We start from the raw sequence: 19,534 nt of genomic DNA, 5'->3' as shown, positions 1-19,534 counted from the left end.
AAAATTAGGGACAAGACTGGGAGCCCTAACACATGGCATAAATAGAATACAAGACATTACTAACAATGCACAAAAAGCAGAAGAGAAACTAGATAACTGGGAGCTCCTAAAAATCAAACACTTAAATGTTCATCAATAGACTTCACCAAAGAGTAAAAAGACAACCTACAGACTGGGAAAAAAAATTCTGGCTACAACAGATCCGATCAGCATCTAATCTCTAAAATCTACAAGATACTGGAAAACCTCAACAACAAAGACAAACAATCCAGTTAAAAAATGGGCAAAGGATCTGAACAGACAATTCACCAAAGAAGACATTCAGGCAGCTAACAGATACATGAGGAAATGCTCACGATCATTAGCCATCGGAGAAATGCAAATCAAAACTACAATGACATACCATCTCACTCCAACAAGGCTAGCATTAATCCAAAAAACATAAAATAATAAATGCTGGAGAGGGTGTGGAGAGACTGGAACACTTATACACTGTTGGTGGGAACGTAAAATGGTACAACCACTTTGGAAATCGATTCGGTGCTTCCTTAAAAATCTAGAAATAGAAGTGCCATATGATCCAACAATCCCACTACTTGGAATATATCCTAGAGAAATAAGAGCTGTCACACAAATAGATATATGCACACCCCTGTTCACTGCAGCACTGTCATGATAGCAAAAAGATGGAAACAACCTAGGTGCCCATCAATGGACGAATGGATAAACAAATTATGGTATATTCACACAATGGAATACTATGCAACGATAAAGAGCAATGATGAATCTGCAAAACATCTCATAACATGGATGAATCTGGAAGGCATTATGGTGAGTGAAATTAGTCACAAAAGGACAAATATTACATGAGACCACTATTATAAGAACTAAAGAAATAGTTTAAACAGAAGAAAACATTCTTTGATGGTTACGAGGGTGGGGAGGGAAGGAGAGGGGTATTGACTAACTAGATAGTAGATAAGAATTAGGTGAAGGGAAGGATAACACACAATACAGGGGAAGTCAGCACAACTGGACTAAACCAAAAGCTAAGAAGTTTCCTGAACACAACCAAACACTTCAAGGGACACAGTACCAGGGGCAAGGGTCTGGGGACCATGGTTTCAGGGGACATCTAGGTCAACTGGCATAACAAAGATTATTAAGAAAATGTTCTGCATCTCATTTTGGTGAGTGGCGTCTGGGGTCTAAAAAAAGCTAGCGAGCAGCCATCTAAGATGCATTAATTGGTCCCAACCCACCTGGAGCAGAGGAGAATGAAGAACACCAAAGACAGAAGGAAAATATTAGCCCAAGAGACAGAAAGGGCCACATAAACTAGAGACTCCATCAGCCCGATACCAGAAGAACTAGATGGTGCCCGGCTACCACCAATGATTGCCCTTACAGGGAACACAACAGAGAGTCCCTGATGGAGCAGGAGAAAAGTGGGATGCAGAACTCAAATTCTAGTAAAAAGACCAGATGATTTAATGGTCTAACTGAGACTGGAGGGACCCGGAAGACATGGCCCCCGGACTCTGTTAGCCCAGAACTGAAACCATTCCCAAAGCCAATTCTTCAGACAAAGATTAGACCAGACTACGGGACATAAAATGATATTCATGAGGAGACTGCTTCTTAGCTCAAATAGATACACGAGACTAAATGAGCAGCTCCTGTCCAAAGGCAAGATGAGAAGGCAAAAAGGGACAGGAGGTGGTTGAATGGACATGGAAATTCGGGGTTGAAAGAAGAATGTGCTGTTGCATTACAGGGAGAGCAACTAGGGTCATATAACAACGTGTGTATAAATTTTTGTATGAGAAACTAACTTGAACTGTAAACTTTCACTTAAAGCACAATTTAAAAAAAAAAAAATAAAGAGTTCTGGCTGCTAACCAAAAGGTGGGCAGTTCCAATCCACCAGCCACTCCTTGGAAACTCTATGGAGCAGTTCTACTCTGTCTTACAGGGTTGCTATGAGTTGGAATAGACTTAATGGCAATGGGTTTGGTTTTGGGTTTCATATCATTCATACGCATAACATAGTCCTATGAGTAACATCTCTCGTTAGGCACACTGATTCCCCATGAGGCAGGGATGGGAGGATGGGATGATGTGTAGGTTTTTCTGGTTTCAAATCACTGAGCTAAATAACATCTACATTATAAGTTAAGGAAGAATAACAGAGGTAGTAGATCCCAACACACAGAATACTAGATCTCCAAGGATATGCCAATCACTGTTTAGACATTTAGGCAAAAAAGAACCAAGGGGAAAAACACAGTAGGAAGCCAATTCAATTCCAATCCTGATGCTGCTACTCTTAAATAGAATTCAATCAGCCTTAAAGTAGATGGTATTGATTTCTCTAGAAGGGAGAGAAGAAAAGGAGGAGGAAAGGAAGGAAGGAGGGACAGGTGTTCTTTGTTTTCTTATTTTAAATTCACTGTACCATCAGGTACAGACTAGGAAGACATAATCCAGACAAGCTGAAGAACCATTTTCCAAGAGCTTTAAAATTAGTGCCTAGCTTACCTACGGGAAATCAATTATCACATGTATATCCAACTGCCTGCTTAACATCTCCACTTGAATAACTAACAGATATCCGAAAATGAACATGTCCAGAATCAAACTTTTGAATTCCCTGCCTCATCCCCAACCAGAACCTCCTGCTGTCTTCCCTCAGTAAATGGAATACTGCAAAACCTTTTAGCTGGTCTCAGCTTCTGCTCTTGTCTTCCCCCACTACTCCTGCCCCGACTCCCCAGTCTATTCTCAATACAGCAGTCAAGAGTGATCTTGAAGTGTACTCATAAATACTTCTCTGCTCAAACCTCCAATGACTTCCCATCTCACTCAGAATAAAAACCTCTCTGATCTCATATGTCACTACTCTCCCCCTTGCTCGCTCCACTCTAGCCACAGGAACCTGCTGTTATTCATACCAGGCACGCTCCTAACCTCATGGCTTTTGTACTTGCTGTTTGTTCTGTCTGAAATGCTCTTCCTTCAGAAATCTACATGGTTCATTCCCAGCCACCTCTAGGTCTTTGCTTTAATCAAACATTATCTTCTTAGTACATCTTCCATGACCAACCTATTTATAAGGTTACACCATCCACCCACCCTCAGTCAATTCTAGTACTCCCTAACCCAGTACCTGTTTAATTTTTCTCCACTGCCCTCACTACCATCTGACATAATATTTATTTTACTTATTTGTTGATTTATTGCCTGTTCCCATGCCACACGCCCCAAGTTTCAGGAAGGAAGGGTTTTTTGTCTCTTGTTCACCACTGTGTGTATCCTCAGCTTCTAGAACAGTGACTGGCACAGAGTACCAATAAGTGCTTGGTAAGAATGTTGTTATGTGCTGTCAAGTCAGTTCCAACTCATATCGTCCCTATAGGACAGAGCAGAACTGCCCTACAGGGCTTCCAAGGCTGTAATCTTTATGGAAGCAGACTGCCACTTCTTTCTCCCATGGAAGGGCTGGTGGGTTCGAAACGTCAACCTTTCCATTAGCAGCCAAGCTCTTAATCACTGCACCACCAGGGCTCCTTTCAGTAAGAATCACTGTAAATGTACTAATCAAAGTTCGTGACCCCATTTGGGTTTAGACGAGACATGAACTTAGTCTAAAGGTTCCAAAGGGACAATATTTCTCAAGGTTTTCCGAGGGTACTTCCCCTAACAGAAGAGGAAAGTATGGGCATTCACTGGGATGCAGGTAGGGGGAAGGTCAGGACTAGGGGTATAATCTGAAATAGTCCACCACAAGGATACAATTTCTTTGAGTTCCATGCTATTCCATAATGCATCTATATATGTTTTAATATGAAAATATGTTTCTCCATATACTTTTGAATAAAACTGATGCTCCAGGAAAATGTGCCATGTATATTCTGTAGTTTTAAGTACCTCCTAGCACAGTATTTTATAAAACTTGTGGGTCATGTCCAACTGGTGGTTCTTAAAATTTAGTAGCTGTAACTGGCATAATGAAATAGAAAATATCATAGTGCATCTCGTGAAGAGTAAATGTTTCCCGATCCTGTTTCAGTTTTATGTATTATGTGTATGTGCATGTGTGTATAGTGTGCATGTAAAATATATTTCTTACTGTTGAGTTGCTGGGAAAAAAGAAAAAGTAAAAGCCACAATTTTCACACACTAAATTAAAAGCAAGCAGTGAGGAAATGGGTTCAGTGAGCTAAGGAACAGAATGCACACCTCAGGTCTGTTCTGAAGATACACAAAGCGGATCACAGATGGTACCAAAGGAGCAAACTATCTAATTTTCTGTTCCTCTAGTCTGTCGTGTGCAACATGTGGCCATAACAATATTAACTCACCTCTCAGGGACATCAATAGGAAGAACAAATAGAAATGATTATAAGACACTTTGAAAATACAAAAGCAGGCTATAAGAGCTTAATAATAATAATGATTTTTAAAAGTTACTTTCAGTGGCTGCTGGGGAAAGAGCAGCTTGTCAGCTTCAGGCTGTAACCAGCAATTAGTTTCTTTCCATAGTATAAGAAGCTGCTGCAGTAGCTGCAGCCTCTTTATGGTGCCACAGCTAGAGACGAGCAGGCTAAATTAATATTCTAACCTTGTTCCAGTGTACTCAAAAGTACTATAAAAAGGTACGAGAAGAACTCAGTCTGAACTCTGGCAAGTCAGGCCCAACAGACACGGCTCACCACGGGTAACCAAAGGAGGTACTGACACAAGAAATACCAAGTCAAGCGGCACGCAGCTCACCTTTGAGATCATATCATCTACTCTTCATGACGTCACTTGTGACCTTTCCAAGTCTCTGAAAAATATTTTTTATTTTATTCCTCCTCTCCATTTAGCTTTTGGAAAGATTATTTGCAGTCTGGTCCAAGCCAGGACCAGGCAGTGACGCCAACCATCCCCAGTTCTCTGAGGAATGATTCAGATGTGTTTTAAGCACCACACAATCTAGTCAACAGATCCTAGGGGAATGGCTCTCTCTGAGTGACAGGTTTTTAATGGCATGGACTCCAACTGTGTGAGGTATGTCATTTGAGACTCAAAGCAGAATTGGCTCTTTCTACTAGCTGCTGGAGTTTAATCTACCCATAGTTTTTGCATTCCTAATCAACGCCAAAAATGTCTGCCATCTTTGAAATCTAAATATAGTCTTCCATTTCAAATTATATTGACCAATAAATTATCTGGGAATTCTCAGAGATATTCTGACAAAACAGAAGGGTCTATCTACAATATCTGACAATGTCTGAGTACAGTTGAAATACAGCAGGAATCATGAAACCCATCACAGAAAACGCTTTCCTTTTGATGCTAATTCACTTCTAACCTGAACAGTACCTTCAAGGTTAAGATTCAAACAAGAACCCCCTTCCTGTATTTTTTCCTAGTCCACTCAACAGATTAGGTGAATTTCTTGACAGCTGAGCAGCCCTCCAACAGTACCAATCTGCTGTAGATTCTAGATAAAAGTTATACTTTCTTATTCTCAGGAGAAGTTAGGACATTTTTCACCATAAGACTGTGTGAACAGTAGAACCGTTTCTAGGGAAAACTTGACAGGTTTCTCTCCTCCTGATAAAAGCAGTCATTCCATGTCACTAAGCTAATTTCCCCTTGGACAGCAACATGCACTTCAGCATCTGAAGTTTCCATGTTTAAATAGCTCTCAAAATGGAAAGGAAAGCTTTGAGCAGACTTCCCAGATGGTCTCTTAAACTGTAAATCCTCTAATGCACATACAATTACTGAGGTTTAAAATGGCAACGAGATCTTAAGAGTCAATCTCTTTTAGTGGTCCTTGCTTTGAAAGGAGGTGAACAGAAACCAAAAGATACTGAAAGTGAAATACATGAACTCCTCCTGTAGTCCCTATTCTGCCATGAGATCTGCCTAATCTTAATCTCAAAGAACTCTCAAATAGTTTTGACCATGAATTAGAATGTAGGCAGATTAAATGTCCAGAACAAAGACAAGATTAAGATTGTAGTGATATGGATACATACTGGTTTAAAGGACTCTTGGATTAAACTGGTCAGCGGTTCAAACCCACTAGCCGCTGCATGGGAGAAAGATGTGGCAGTCTGCTTCTGTAAAGATTTATACTTGGAAACCCTATGGGGCAGTTCTATTCTGTCCTATAGGGTCGCTATGAGTCGGACTTAACAGCAGTGGGTTTGGTTTGTTTTGGTTTGGATTAAGCTGTCAAAATCCTTTGATTTAGACAGGAATATATCAGATCTCCAGGGCTGTCCAATGGGACAACGCCAAAGTACAGCAGGGTCAGAACTACCGGGATCAAATTCTATAATTCTTTTGCAACTTAAGTTAGACTCTCAAGTACTGTTTTAAAAATGAATTCCTCCCTCTCTCAAAGCCATTTAGAAAAAGGGTGGATAGGTCACAATTTTAATGAAAGACTGCCTCTGGAGAGGGCAGGAAAAGCCTACCAATAGCCATCACTAAAGCCATCCTCAACTGCTGACAGTCAGGCTAGACTCACACACTCAAAGTCCTAACACAATCTCCAGTGCCAAGGATAAGCCGCTTTATGACAGCTCATTCCAGTGTGAATTTCAGTTTAGAGGTCTCAACTTTTTCATGCCTTATCTTTGAATCTATAAACAATCACGCCCATTTCCCATCAAAGTAAACTCTTCTGACAGCAAGCAGAGGAAAATCTATCTGAAATTGGAAAGTGCTAGATAATTACTGGGGTTCTTTTTCCTTTTAAAGGTAAAAGACCATTCTGAGTATTGTTCTAAAACTTACTTTCTTAAAGCAAAGAACTGAACAAGGAGACACAGTGAATATCCATTGGCAGAAGACAACCTTTTTGCCCTTCCTTTTAAATTCTGCCTCCTTATAGCTTTGTGTCTATCAGGATTTTAAAAAGACAAACTTCTTTCGGGTCTGACAGTAAAAGGGACTTGCTCAGCTCCATTTCCTGTCAGACATCCAAATTATTTTAGTTTCCCCTGAGACTTCAAGACACACCTACAGAGTATCCTTGAGCTTCCTCATTTACTCTGAGCTTGAGATTCCAAATTTACTCTGGGAATATTAACCAAAATATTCTGAGGCTCTTAGGATAATAATTAAATAAACAGTTGTATGGTGGCAATTTGTTTTTATTTTAAAGAGGCAAACAGACGTAGATCAGCAACAGAAAACGTTCCCAAAACGTTAGAACAGTAACTGTGTTCTATTTTCCTAGTCATCTCTAATCTTGGAAATAGAGTCCATTAGAAGTAATGGCTTCTAACATTTTCTCTCCCACTTAAGAGAAAATGAATTTGTGATTACGGTCCTCAGCTCAAACTTGGGACTAGACCCACTGAGGTAAAAGGGTATTAAATCAGAGTCGGGGTAGACGGCAAGGCCACTGAGAAACAAGAGGCAGTGATAGTGTTCAGGGATACTAAGATGAGGAGACGGCCTTGCTGAGTTTGCTTCAAGAAGCAGATGTATTTGATGTTTGTAAAAACCTCCTTAAATGGAAACAAAGATTCATTCAACAAGAAATATTTATTAAGCACCTACTGTGTGCCAGGCACTGTTTCAGGCACTGGGAGACGTATTAGTCGAAAAAAAGTTAAACGAAAATTGCTGCTCTTTTGCAGTTTACATTCTAGCCGGAAAGGGGTAAGAGAAATAAATGAATAAATAGTATTTAAAATGTCTTAAGTGCTGTGGGGAAAAAAACAAGGGTAAGGGGAATCAGGTGTAGTGCGAGTAGAGTGAGGAGGCCTCATTAAAAAGGTACTATTTTAGCAAAGACCTGAAGTAGGTGAGTAAGAAAACTATGCAGATATGGCAAAAAGAACATTCCAGACATAGGCAATAGCCAATCCAAAGGTCCTGAGATGGCAGGGCACCTACCTGAGGATTACTGAGGAAGCCAGTGTGGCGATAGTGAAGTAAGGGAAGGAGTACACTCAGTGAGGTAAGGTGGGGAGGGGAAAGGCACAGATCGATCACATAGGGCCTTGTAGACCACTGTTAAGACTCTGGCTTTCATGCTTAGAAAAATATTAATGGAAGTTCTTTCAGACTTACAGGTGATGTAAGCCTGAATGTAACAGGGCAGTTGTACAGCAGGAATTAGACAACTTTCACAACTCTGAAAGGACTCTACCTATACAGAAAGAGCCACAGGCAGTTGTGTGCCCCAAGGTCAAGGGAAAACAATGCTGTGTTGCATCTGATCCTGCCCCAGGTAGTTTCCTTGCTTTTAAAAAATTTTATATCTTAGGCAAAGTAAATCAGAACTTAAAGCAAATGTATTTACGATCTCTTCCTGCCAATATGCAATTCAAACTGCCATACTGTACTGACCAATCCAGTTACTGATTCAGAAGCCTTATCTTCCTCTAGCAGCCTACAACAGAATTACTCTATACAGCTTCAGTTGCCAGAAATAGTCAGCAGGATTTTCAGAGGTCTTTCAGTCTGCTTGACAGATAAAATTCCCAAAACCCTAAGGCTTTACCTTCAACAGATTCTGCTAGACTTAAACAGGCTCTAAACCCAAAGGCACCAATTTATGTGTACCTTGCCGGGACTGGCTGGTGTGCCCTTGGTTGCATTTGTTGCATCTCAGAATATGATTTACGTCAATGGTCAGGGAACAATATGCTGCTGGAATAGGTGGGGATGCATGCGCTATTTGCTCTATAGGGCTTATTGTTAAAACTTTAAAAAATACATTTAATACATACTGTACCAAATCACAAATTGGTGAAGGCAGGACTAGTAAACTATCAGTTAAAGTGATCTGACATTTCATTTCATGTCCGGTCTGGTATGACATGAGACAAAAGACCCAGTGGAAACTCAGTAGAACAGACCTCAGTCATGAGAGCAGATGAACATCACTCATCTTAAAATCCTGAGGTAAAACGATCTAGCATCTAATCTAGGTCGTAGATAATAAGCATACAGTCTCACAGCAGTTAGCTGCAAGTTGGAAATCAAACGGTGTGCTTATGTACTGCCTGGTATATTCTCTGACCTTATATGAACAAAAGGAGGGCATGTGGCTATCAAGATGACTGGCCAGATGGGCAGGCCACTGTGCACAGATGCTGTCTCTGGGTAGCTTCACTGGGAAGCAAGTCCTGACAAGCAGGTCACACACAGAAGGGACAGAAATTACTGTCAGAAGCATAGCATAAGCAGTTTGAGAAGTTTTGTGTTTTTATACTCAGAGTACCTGCCTCAAAACCCCTACAATGGCTCTGGGAAATGAAGGCTGCTACAAAGCTAAGGACAACTACTTATTCACAAATTTTCCAAAAATGATTAGATAATATTTTCCTTAATCTCCAAATTGTAAATAGTTCTAACCACATTCACAAGTGTCAGGACTTCTGTTTTCTCCATATAATTAGAACAAGAAAATTGACACCTATTTGCAGAACACACAAATAAATGTCCTTCCATAAACTTAGGCTTCCCTGAAGTGAAATAAAGGGGAAAACAAAATTCAGACTGAGTATATTTTCATTATAGGCCCACCTGACTGATTTTCAGACCCTGCATGCCTTTGTTCAGAGGTAAACTTGTTCTATAAAACCCCAAGATGTAGAACTAGGGTCTACAGATTGACTCCAAAGAGGACAAATTTTAGTTCAACATAAAGAATTTCCCAAGAGTTTTATGAAGACAGAACGGGCCACTTTAGGGTAGTAAATCACTGGTAGTACTCACGTAGAGGCCAAAACTCCAATCATTGCTGATGTAGGGTAAACTCCACCAGAAGTACGTAGGGTTTGACACAGACAATATTAAAGGTCATTCCTTCCAACTATGAGATTTTAATTCTTCATATGTGCATGGTCACATGCCTCAAAGTTTTTCTAAAGTTTTCTTTTCAAGTTGTATGGACCTCAGTATCATGAAGCCTGTGCATAACCTCTGCATAAAAAATTGTGCAGAAAGCAAATTCTTTTCCTACTTCATTAAACATGGTGCTATAGGAAAACATATCAAAGTAAATAGGAATAAAAGCAGAACATGACTCTCAAATGGATTTCAATCCAGCTCACTGAAAAATCCCAAAGAGTTCCCTTTAATTCCAACCTAAAATGTACCGTAAGGTTTTGCATAAAGATTATCAGCCATAATGAAAATGAGGGAACAGCAAGAGGAACCTACTTCATGTATTCATAATTCAAAGTTCCTTACTATGTAAAGATCACATGGTTAAATCTATGTCCAGTAATTTATCTAACTAAAAACAAAACTGATTCCATTTTCCTATCATCGACTTCTATTCTAGATATTCCATGTAAGTTGGATCATACTATACATACACACATACACATAAAGCATTATTTAATATATAACTAAGACTCCATTACCTACATACTGCTAATGAATATTTTTGGTGCTGTCCTGTCTATAAGGATATCTATAGGGATTATTTCCAGCACTGAATCTATTTGTCTGATCTGGGAATCTCTGTATAGTTCCCATAAGATCCACCATTTTAAGGACTCAACATCTATTCAAGCAGCACTATGGTCCCATAAAGGCAATCAGAGTGCAGAGTCCTCAATTGTGGATCTTGGGAGACCAAGGAAGGCTTTAATAGTGAATGTGTTTTGGCTTGCACAGCAGTCAAGAAAAGTCAGTAAATGCCAAGCTGGTTTGCTTCATTTGATGAAAGATGCTGAAAAGGTCTTCCGTTTGGAAGCATTTACCAGTTTTTCTGGTACAATAGCTACAGCTGTGGGCTTTCGGAGTGTGAATGGACATATGCAAGACATGAAATATCAGGGACAGGCACCATCTGTCACTGATTCTCTCACAGTCTGGGACTGCAATGTAGGAGCAGCAAGGGACAGAATTTTCCAAGCAAGGCCGTACACTAGCAAATATACCTTTTGGTTGACAAAGATCTTAAAGACATGAATAAACAGGATTGCAAGATTGTGTCCTTTGCAGCTAGTGTCTTCAGCACATTCTGCCCTACTCATTCAAAGGTTAAATGAACCGAACTGATGAATACTGTCACCTTTTTTAGAAGAGACATTCAAAGAAAAAAAACTAAGACATGTCTATTTTTTTTTCCCTAATAATATCCAGCCTTTTATTCAACAACTTTTATGTGCATTTGAAAGGTGACAGATAAAAAACCATAGATAGGAAAGGGTCAATTATCAATCTATAGATTCACGCTAAGGCTCCTAATTATAAAGTAGTATAGAAGGAAGGAAGAAGCCCTGGTGGTGCAGGGGCTAAGCGCTTGGCTGCTAACTGCAATGCTGGCAGTTTGAACCCGCCAGCTGCTCCAAGGGAGAAAGATGTGGCAGTCTGCTTCCATAAAGATTACAACCTTGGAAACCCTATGGGGCAGTTCTACTCTGTCCTATAGGGACCATGAACTGACTTGACGGCAATGGGTTTGGTTCTTTGGGTTACAGAAGGAAGGAAAGAATTTTTAAGAAGGTGGTATCAGACTTTCAGGTAAAGACAGTAAATTAAAAATCACATTTAAGTTTCCTGGAAGAAATTCTATCATAATTAAAGAAGAAAATTTTTAATCACTTAAGTTTATAAAGACAGGTAGGAAAACAGATGGACAAGCAGCAACACCACAGAATCCTCAAAGGCTTAGGAATGGTAGCATCTCTGGAATTGTATGGAGGGGAGTGAGGGGGGGGTGTTGCTAAAAGAAAGAAGACTGCTTAAAAGCCGTAAGATACCACTAGAGTCCTAGATCCTCACTCCTGTTCCATGCTGCTGGGCAGCTGTCTCAGCCCCCCAGTCCTAGTATATGACCATTTTAGAGAGGATAAAATAGATGGGACCTAGAAGGGGATGCTAGGCATGGCTGAGGGGTGGTGGATTAAGTGAATGCTGAGACTCTCCAGTGTTTTCTCAACTCAGCTCCCGGAAAACTGGCAGCAATCCTTTGTATTCTAGATAGGAAACTTGAAGATAATGCTCGGAAGAATCAAACCAGCCCAAGGGGAAAGACATGAAGACACTGACGTGAAGGATTCTAACTGCCTTCAGTGATACACAACTGGAGCTCCTGTCCTGGGCCTCATGGTTTAGAGGACCATACTCGGACCCTCCTCTCTGGCCTCCTCATAAACTCATGGATAGAGGAATCCACAGGAATCTACCCAGCCAGAACACCCAAAATTCTCTGGTCAAATAGCCCCAAGCCTGCTTCCAGGGTCTACTTGAGACACTTCTGCTGGTCAATTCTCTTGAGGGTCAGTGAGTGCACGCCTAGGCCCCAAGGATGGCCAAGTGGCAGGGGTGAGATAAAGGAGGAGAGCAGGCTGTGATACACGGTTCACAGTTACACTCCTGAGTAAACAGATGGGGAATTTCATCAAAGAACCAAATGGGAATTCTAGAAATGAAAAGTATAATATTTAAAATGAAAAATGTACTAGAAGAGCTTAAGAGAAGATTGTAGCCTACTGAAGAAAGATCAGTGCACTCGAAACAGATGCAAAGTAACTATACAATCTGAAGAACAGAGAGAAAAGAGACTGAAAAAATAAAATGGGGGGGAGGGGGACAAAAAGAAATTCCAGCTTCAGTGACCTGTAGGACAATATCAAGCGGTCTACCATATGTGTAATTGGAGTTCCAGAAGAAGAGATGTAAATGGTACAGAAAAAAACTTGAATAATGGTAAAACTTCTCCAAATTTGGGGGAAACTATCAACTTACAGATCCAAGAAGCTCAGTGAAACCCAAGCCAGATAAATACAAGGACAATACCTAGGCACATAATAGTCAAACTGCTGCACTGTCCAATCTAGTAACTGCCAGCCACATGTGCATTTGAAACATAGCAATTTGAGAAACTAAATTTTTAACTTTATTTAACTGTAATTAGTTTAAATAACCACATGTGGCTAACGGCAACCACACTGAACAGTATAGCTAAAGAGACTTAAGAGATATGAACTTATCACAATATACGGATTGTATTTGGACCCTGACTCAAACAAACAGTAAGAAGCGCGCGCGCACGCACGCACGCACACACACACAGTAAGACAATGAAACAATAAGAAATTTGAACACTGACTGGGTATTTGATGTTAAGGAATTCTTGTTAATATTTTTAAGGTATGAGAATAGCATTGTGGTTGTTTTTAAAAGGAGACCATATGCTTTAGAGATATACACTGAAATACAAACGAAGTAATATAATGTCTAGAATTTGCTTCAAAATAATATGGAGTACGGTCATGGATAGAGGTGGAGATGAAACAAAATTAACCATGGACTGGTAATTATTGGAGCTGGATTGTGGGTACCTAGGGGTTCATGACACTATTCTGTTTACCTTTTTAAAGTTAAAAATTTTCCACATAAGTTTTTTATAGAACAAAAGAGAAAAAAATGGAAAATAGGAAAAAAGAAAAGATTGGTCTAGGAGGGTCAGCATCCAAACAGCAAGAGTTCCAATATGACAAAACAGAAAATGAAAAGGAGATCATCAACAAAAAAGGCTAAAGAAAAATTTCCAGAATCAAAGAACACAAATTTCCAGCTTGAAAGAGCCCAATGAGTACCCAGCACACTGGATAAAAATACTCACACTGAGGGCACATCATGTGAAATTTCAGAACACTGGATAAAGAAAGGATTGTGCAAACTTTCACTTAGAAAGAAGAGGTTGCAGAAAAGAATCAAGAACAAAAATGACTTCAGACTAGGAGGAAAATGATTTCTAAATTTTAATTTTATACACAAACCATCAAAAAGTGTGAAGATAGAATAAAAGACGACATTTTAAGACATGTGAAGTCTCAAGACTTTTATTTTCTGAACATCTTATCCTCAGGAAGCTACTGAAGGATGTGTTTCATCAAAATGAGGGAGTAAACCAAGAAAAGGAAGGTACAGTAGGAGATCCAACACAGAAGAGAGATGAAAGGAATGAATTCCCAGGTTGATGATGGAGATTCAAGGATGATGGCTACATCTCAGGTATTCAAGGAAATCAGTCCAGATCAGAGTAGGTCAAAAGACTCCAGAAAGGACTTCAAGAAAAGAAAACCGACAGACTATTTTAAAAGGTTCTCATATCAATGGAATTTAGAAAATTAGCAGACAATTTGCAACTGTATTATAGTAAAAAACAAAGATTAAGCAAACAAAAAGAGACAGGTATTAACTTCAATTATTTACAAAAAGTTTTAGGGAAAAAATAACCATAGCTTACAATACAGCTCAATTTTGAGAGCATATATATTCATCATCACGTAAACACTGAACACTGATTTAAGTAAATTCCAATACAGTTCTATTAGGAAAACCAAAGGACAGGAAGGGTGCACTCAGATGACGGCAGTGTGTGGGAAAGATGTAGAGGAATGCCTAAAACTGAAAAATTCAGAAGTAGCCAATGCAAGCATGTTTTTTACACAGAAAGATAGACATAAAAAGAATCAACGAAAAGAGATGAAAGAGATTGGCTCTGTGGCAGGACAAATTTGGGGCCATGTTGGGGAAGCGACGGCTTGGGACTAGTTTTTCTTAACTAGTTACAGAGCTAGTTGACTCTTTAAACTGTGCTTTTATAGCTATGATAAAAATTAAAACTTAAAATTTAAAAGAACGGTGCTATCAATGTTCTTATGAATTTACAGCCCAATGAAAAAGGAAGCCAAGTTGCTGTGAGAACTCTACATCAACTACGCAAAGACCATAAGCTTCATCCCGGGAATGAATACACATATGTCATAAATTAATTGTCTCCTTGCAGTACACTAACTTGAAGAAGCAGTCACTTGCCAGGTGTCAAGTTTAAAGAAGTATATTGGGAAAATGTTTCCAAGCAACTAACAGAGATGAAATGAAAAACAAGCACATTGGAGTCAGAGAAAATTCATTCAGAGAAAACTCATTTAGACATTTGTTAAGGCTTTTGTTATATTTAAATAGAAGGAATAAATTTTCTTCTTTAGGAATATAATTAGATGATATAAATAAACTGAAGAGAGGTCCCCAACCAGGGCCAACTAACTTCACTTTGTGTAATATTTATAAGCCGGACTCACAAAGGTTTTTACAACCAACATCAGTACAGTAGAACAACTTTTCTAAAGTTCAAATCTTTATTAACTATTTTATTCCTGTCTCTGAGGCATAATCTATTTGACATTTTAAGACAGAACAGTGTCTTTCTAACCTTAAAATAGTGTTTCAAGCTGACTATAAGACAATAAGTAGTTTAATGAAAAGTTTCTGTAGTAAGTCTTCCATTACAGTTTTAGCGGATTTGTTCTATATATTGATATCGAATTAGCCAAAATAGGTAAAACTCACAAATGTCATTTCCTCAACCCTCAAATACTTTTTCTTTCCTGATTTTATGATCTGGACACTAGAAAAGTACTGATTTTTCCTACATGAGCTCTTGAACATAAACACGCAAATAAAATGTTTAAATGCCACATCAATCTTTACTTGGCTTTATTTGGATCTACACTGGACAAGGTTGTTGCAGTAAAGTTCTGATTCTTCTTACTCATATGGGGACAAGGGCAGAATGGAAGTAACTCACTTACCTTGAGCTAGCCATTAGTTTTAACTTCCTTCAGCAGGTATTAAATAGAGATACTCTTAGGGGGAAAAAGTTTCTCTGTTCAAGTTTTTCTCTCTTTGCTTATCTACTCCATTGGGAAAGGTCAATTAATGAGAAAATGGCCACAATTATCACATTCCTGAAAGGGGATCCATAGGGAAAACTTGGAAAATCAGTAGTTAACTATAATTGTTTTTAAGGCTACTTTTTATAATGCTCAGGTTTGTAAAAACTAAACCTTGCTAGTCCTATTTATCATATCAATACTTTTAAAGGGGAAGGATGGACTTACACTAAGATTCAGCTTCTCTTATAAGGGTTCCTATTTTGGATGTCCATTTTGCTGAATGCTTAGGAAAGCAAATTGACATTCATTTACTGCTTCTTTTCATTTTAAGAGAAAATTTGCCCTGGTTTCTGTGACCCAAATTCCCTTTCCTATTTTTCAAGTAAAGCATTCTTGTACATGTGCTGACTGTTCTCACATATTAGGCTTGGGGCTCTGTGGGCCAATGGGAGATTAGATTTCAATGAAAAGGGAGTAGATGCAGATTTGGTGTAGTTAGTTACTTCAGGATCTTGTGCTGGAATTCCAGGAAAGCCCCTTAACACATTACTTTCATCACAGTAACAGCCAATTCCATCTGCGTAGTAATCTTTGTTTTGTTCTTCTAATCTGAGCCAATTTATGTTATGACTCACTCATCTTCACTCTAAATCCTTACTCCTTTTGCTGAAAAAGCAGCAGTCAAATACTATGGCAATAAGGTGGTTAGTGAACTGGCAAACAGGTCTGGTGTGTTGGTATTTAAACTACTGCAGAACATTTAATTTTAATTCTAAGTTTAATTCTGTTGATGTCTCACTATAGGTACCAGTACCTTACACTGATATTTCCAGAGGACTGAGCAATTAGATCCTACCTGTCTTGACTGGAAGGTTATTTTTCTTGAATCATTTAAATCATTCAAAACGTATCTTATAGTCTCATTTAGACTGTTCTATCATCTCAAGTTCTCTGAGAGGTGGAACATCAATCCTCCTCTTTGCTGGGTCTCTTCTGACTGTCCTTCACAGTATATCTTTTCCTCATTTATTTTTGTTGCTGTTGTTAACTTGGGAGTTCTTTCAGTAGAGATTTTCTTTTCATTTGGAGTCCTAATGGCCCTAGATTTTAGAATTGTTGCTGAAGGGTTACTTTGCATTTGCTTCTGCCATGTACCCTAAGTTTCATCAATTCTAGACCAATTTTACATTAAATTATTGATCTGGAGATTACCGTACCAACATTCAAAACCAAACCCACTGCTGTCAAGTCGATTCCGACTCACAGTGACCCCACAGGGTTTCCAAGGCTGTAAATCTTTACGGAAGCAGGCTGTCATACCTTTCTTCCTCGAAGCCGCTGGTGGTTTCCAACTGCCAACCTTTCGGTTAGCAGTCAAGTGCTTTAACCACTGCACCACCAAGGTTCCTACTATACCTACACAGCAAGTATAAATCTGGACTATATACCATATGTGAACTATATACCCACTGGGGCTTGGATTTTTCAAGAGGCCATTCAGAATCCCAGTCAGAGAGAAACCTTGTCATTTACCTAGAATGGTGAAGAAGTTTCTCTAGCTCCTCTTTCATTGAGGGGGCTGCCTTTCCAAGGTCTCAGCTTTATCCAAGGGTCAGTTACAGTTCGTCATCTCAGGCTGGCCCAAGGTTGTCCCTCTCCTGTCCTTTTGAGTATTAAAATCCTTTATAGAGACCATCTCAAGAATAGGTTTGATGCACTGAACACTACACTAATGACTGAAGACCAGAAGAGTTGTGGGATGACATCAAGGACATAACAAATGAGGAAAGTAAAAGGTCATTAAAAAGATAGGAAAGAAAGAAAAGACCAGAATGGATGCCAGAAGAGACTCTGGAACTTGCTCTTGAATGCAGAATAGCTAACGGCAGAAATGATGAAATAAAAGAGCTGAACAGAAGGTTTTAAAAGGGTGGCTCAAGAAGACAAAGTATAGTATTATAATGAAATGTGCAAAGACCTGGAGTTAGAAAATCAAAAGTGAAGAACACGCTTGGCTTTTCTCAAGCAGATAAGAACTGGAGAAAGGATTTAAGCCTTGAGTTGCAATACTGAAGATTCTATGGGCAAAATATTGGACGGTGCAGGAACATTAAAACATGGAAGGAACACATACAGTCACTGTACCAAAACCATTTCAGGAGGTAGCATATGATTAAGAACCAACGGTACTAAAGGAAGAAGTCCAAGCTACACTGAAGGCATTGGCAAAAAATAAGGCTTTAAGGAATAGATGGGATACCAACTGAGATGTTTCAACAAACAGATGCAGTGCTGGAAGCGTTCACTCATCTATGCCAAGAAATCTGAAAGACAGCTACTTGGCCAACCGACAGAATGAGATCCGTATCTGTGCCCCTTCCAAAGAAAGGTGATCCAACAGAACACGGAAATTATCGAACAACATCATTAATATCACACGCAAATAAAATTATGCAAAAGATAATTCAAAAGCATTTGCAGCAGTACATCGCCAGGGAAGTGCCAGAAATTCAAGCCAGATTCAGAAGAGGATGTGGAATGAGGGATGTCACTGCTGATGGATCTTGGCTGAAAGCAGAGAATACCAGAAAGATGTTTACCTGTGTTTTATTGACTATGCAAAGACATTCGACTGTGGATCATAACAAATTATGGATAACACTGTGAAGAATGGGAATTTCAGAACACTTAATTGTGCTCACGAAGAACCTTGTGCTCAAGAGGCAGTCGTTCAAACAGAAGAAGTGGATATTGTGTGGTTTAAAATCAGGAAAGGTGTGTGTCAGGGTTGGATCCTTTCACCATACTTAAATCAATCTGTATGCTGAGCAAATAATCTGAGACACTGGACTACATGAAGACGAATGCGGCATCAGGATTGGAGGAAGACCAATTAACAACCTGCGATGTATATCACAGATGACACAACCTTGCTTGCTGAAAGTGAAGAGGACTTGAAGCACTTACTGATGAAGATCAAAGACTACCACATTCAGTATGGATTACATCTCAACATAAAGAAAACAAAAATCCTCACAACTGGACCAATAAGCAACATCATGATAAACAGAGAAAATACTGAAGTTGTCAAGGATTTCATTTCACTCGGATCCACAATCAACACCCATGGAAGCAGCAGTCAAGAAATCAAATAACGTATTGCACTCAGCAAATCTGCTGCAAAAGACCTCTTTAAGGGTTAAAAAGCGAAGATGTCCCCTTGAGGACTAATGTGTGCCTGACCTAAGCCATGATGTGTTTAATCGCCTCATAAACACGAAAAGGCTGGACAATGAATAAGTAAGACCGAAGAAGAATTGATGCCTCTGAATTATTATGTTGGTGAAGAATTTTAAGCATACTGTAGACTGCCAGAAGAACGAACAAATATGTCTTGGGAGAAGTACAGCCAGAATGCTCCTTAGAAGCAAGGATGGCGAGACTTTGTCTCATCAACTTTGGACATGTTATCGGGAGGGACCAGTCCCTGGAGAAGGGCATCATGCTTGGTAAAGTAGAAGGTCAGAGAAAAAGAGGGAGACCCTCAGTAAGATGGACTGACACAGTGGCTGCAACAATGGGCTCAAGCAGAATTAACAACTGGAGGATGCCAGAGGACCAGGCAGTGTTTTGTACTGTTGTACATAGCGTTGCTATGAGTCGGTTCCAATAGGGTTGGCAGCACCTAACAACAACAACAAGGGCTTATGTTGTTATTGTTAGTTGCAGTATACTAATATCTCTTCAGTGCTGCTGCAGCTTTAGCTTCCGAGCTTACTACTCTGCTTTCATGTTGCTTAAACTCTAAAAGATTTATATTTCAAAGAGAAATTCAAGAGCAATAAAAAAAAAAAAAAAAGAAAGAA

The 19,534-nt window shown here is 39.3% G+C and overlaps 1 protein-coding gene across 5 annotated transcripts in view; it reads right to left on the bottom strand.

Moving 5' to 3' along the window:
* AP2B1 (adaptor related protein complex 2 subunit beta 1) overlaps window positions 1–19,534 on the bottom strand; it is a 131,750-nt gene that overhangs the window by 22,038 nt on the left and 90,178 nt on the right. The gene's annotated exons all lie outside the window — the stretch shown is intronic.

Source organism: Trichechus manatus, unplaced genomic scaffold (assembly GCF_000243295.1).
Source record: "Trichechus manatus latirostris isolate Lorelei unplaced genomic scaffold, TriManLat1.0 scaffold00138, whole genome shotgun sequence".
NCBI classification, from domain to species: Eukaryota; Metazoa; Chordata; class Mammalia; order Sirenia; family Trichechidae; genus Trichechus; species Trichechus manatus.
The sequence above is the reverse complement of the archived record's forward strand: the minus strand, read 5'-3'. Positions and strand labels throughout refer to the sequence as shown.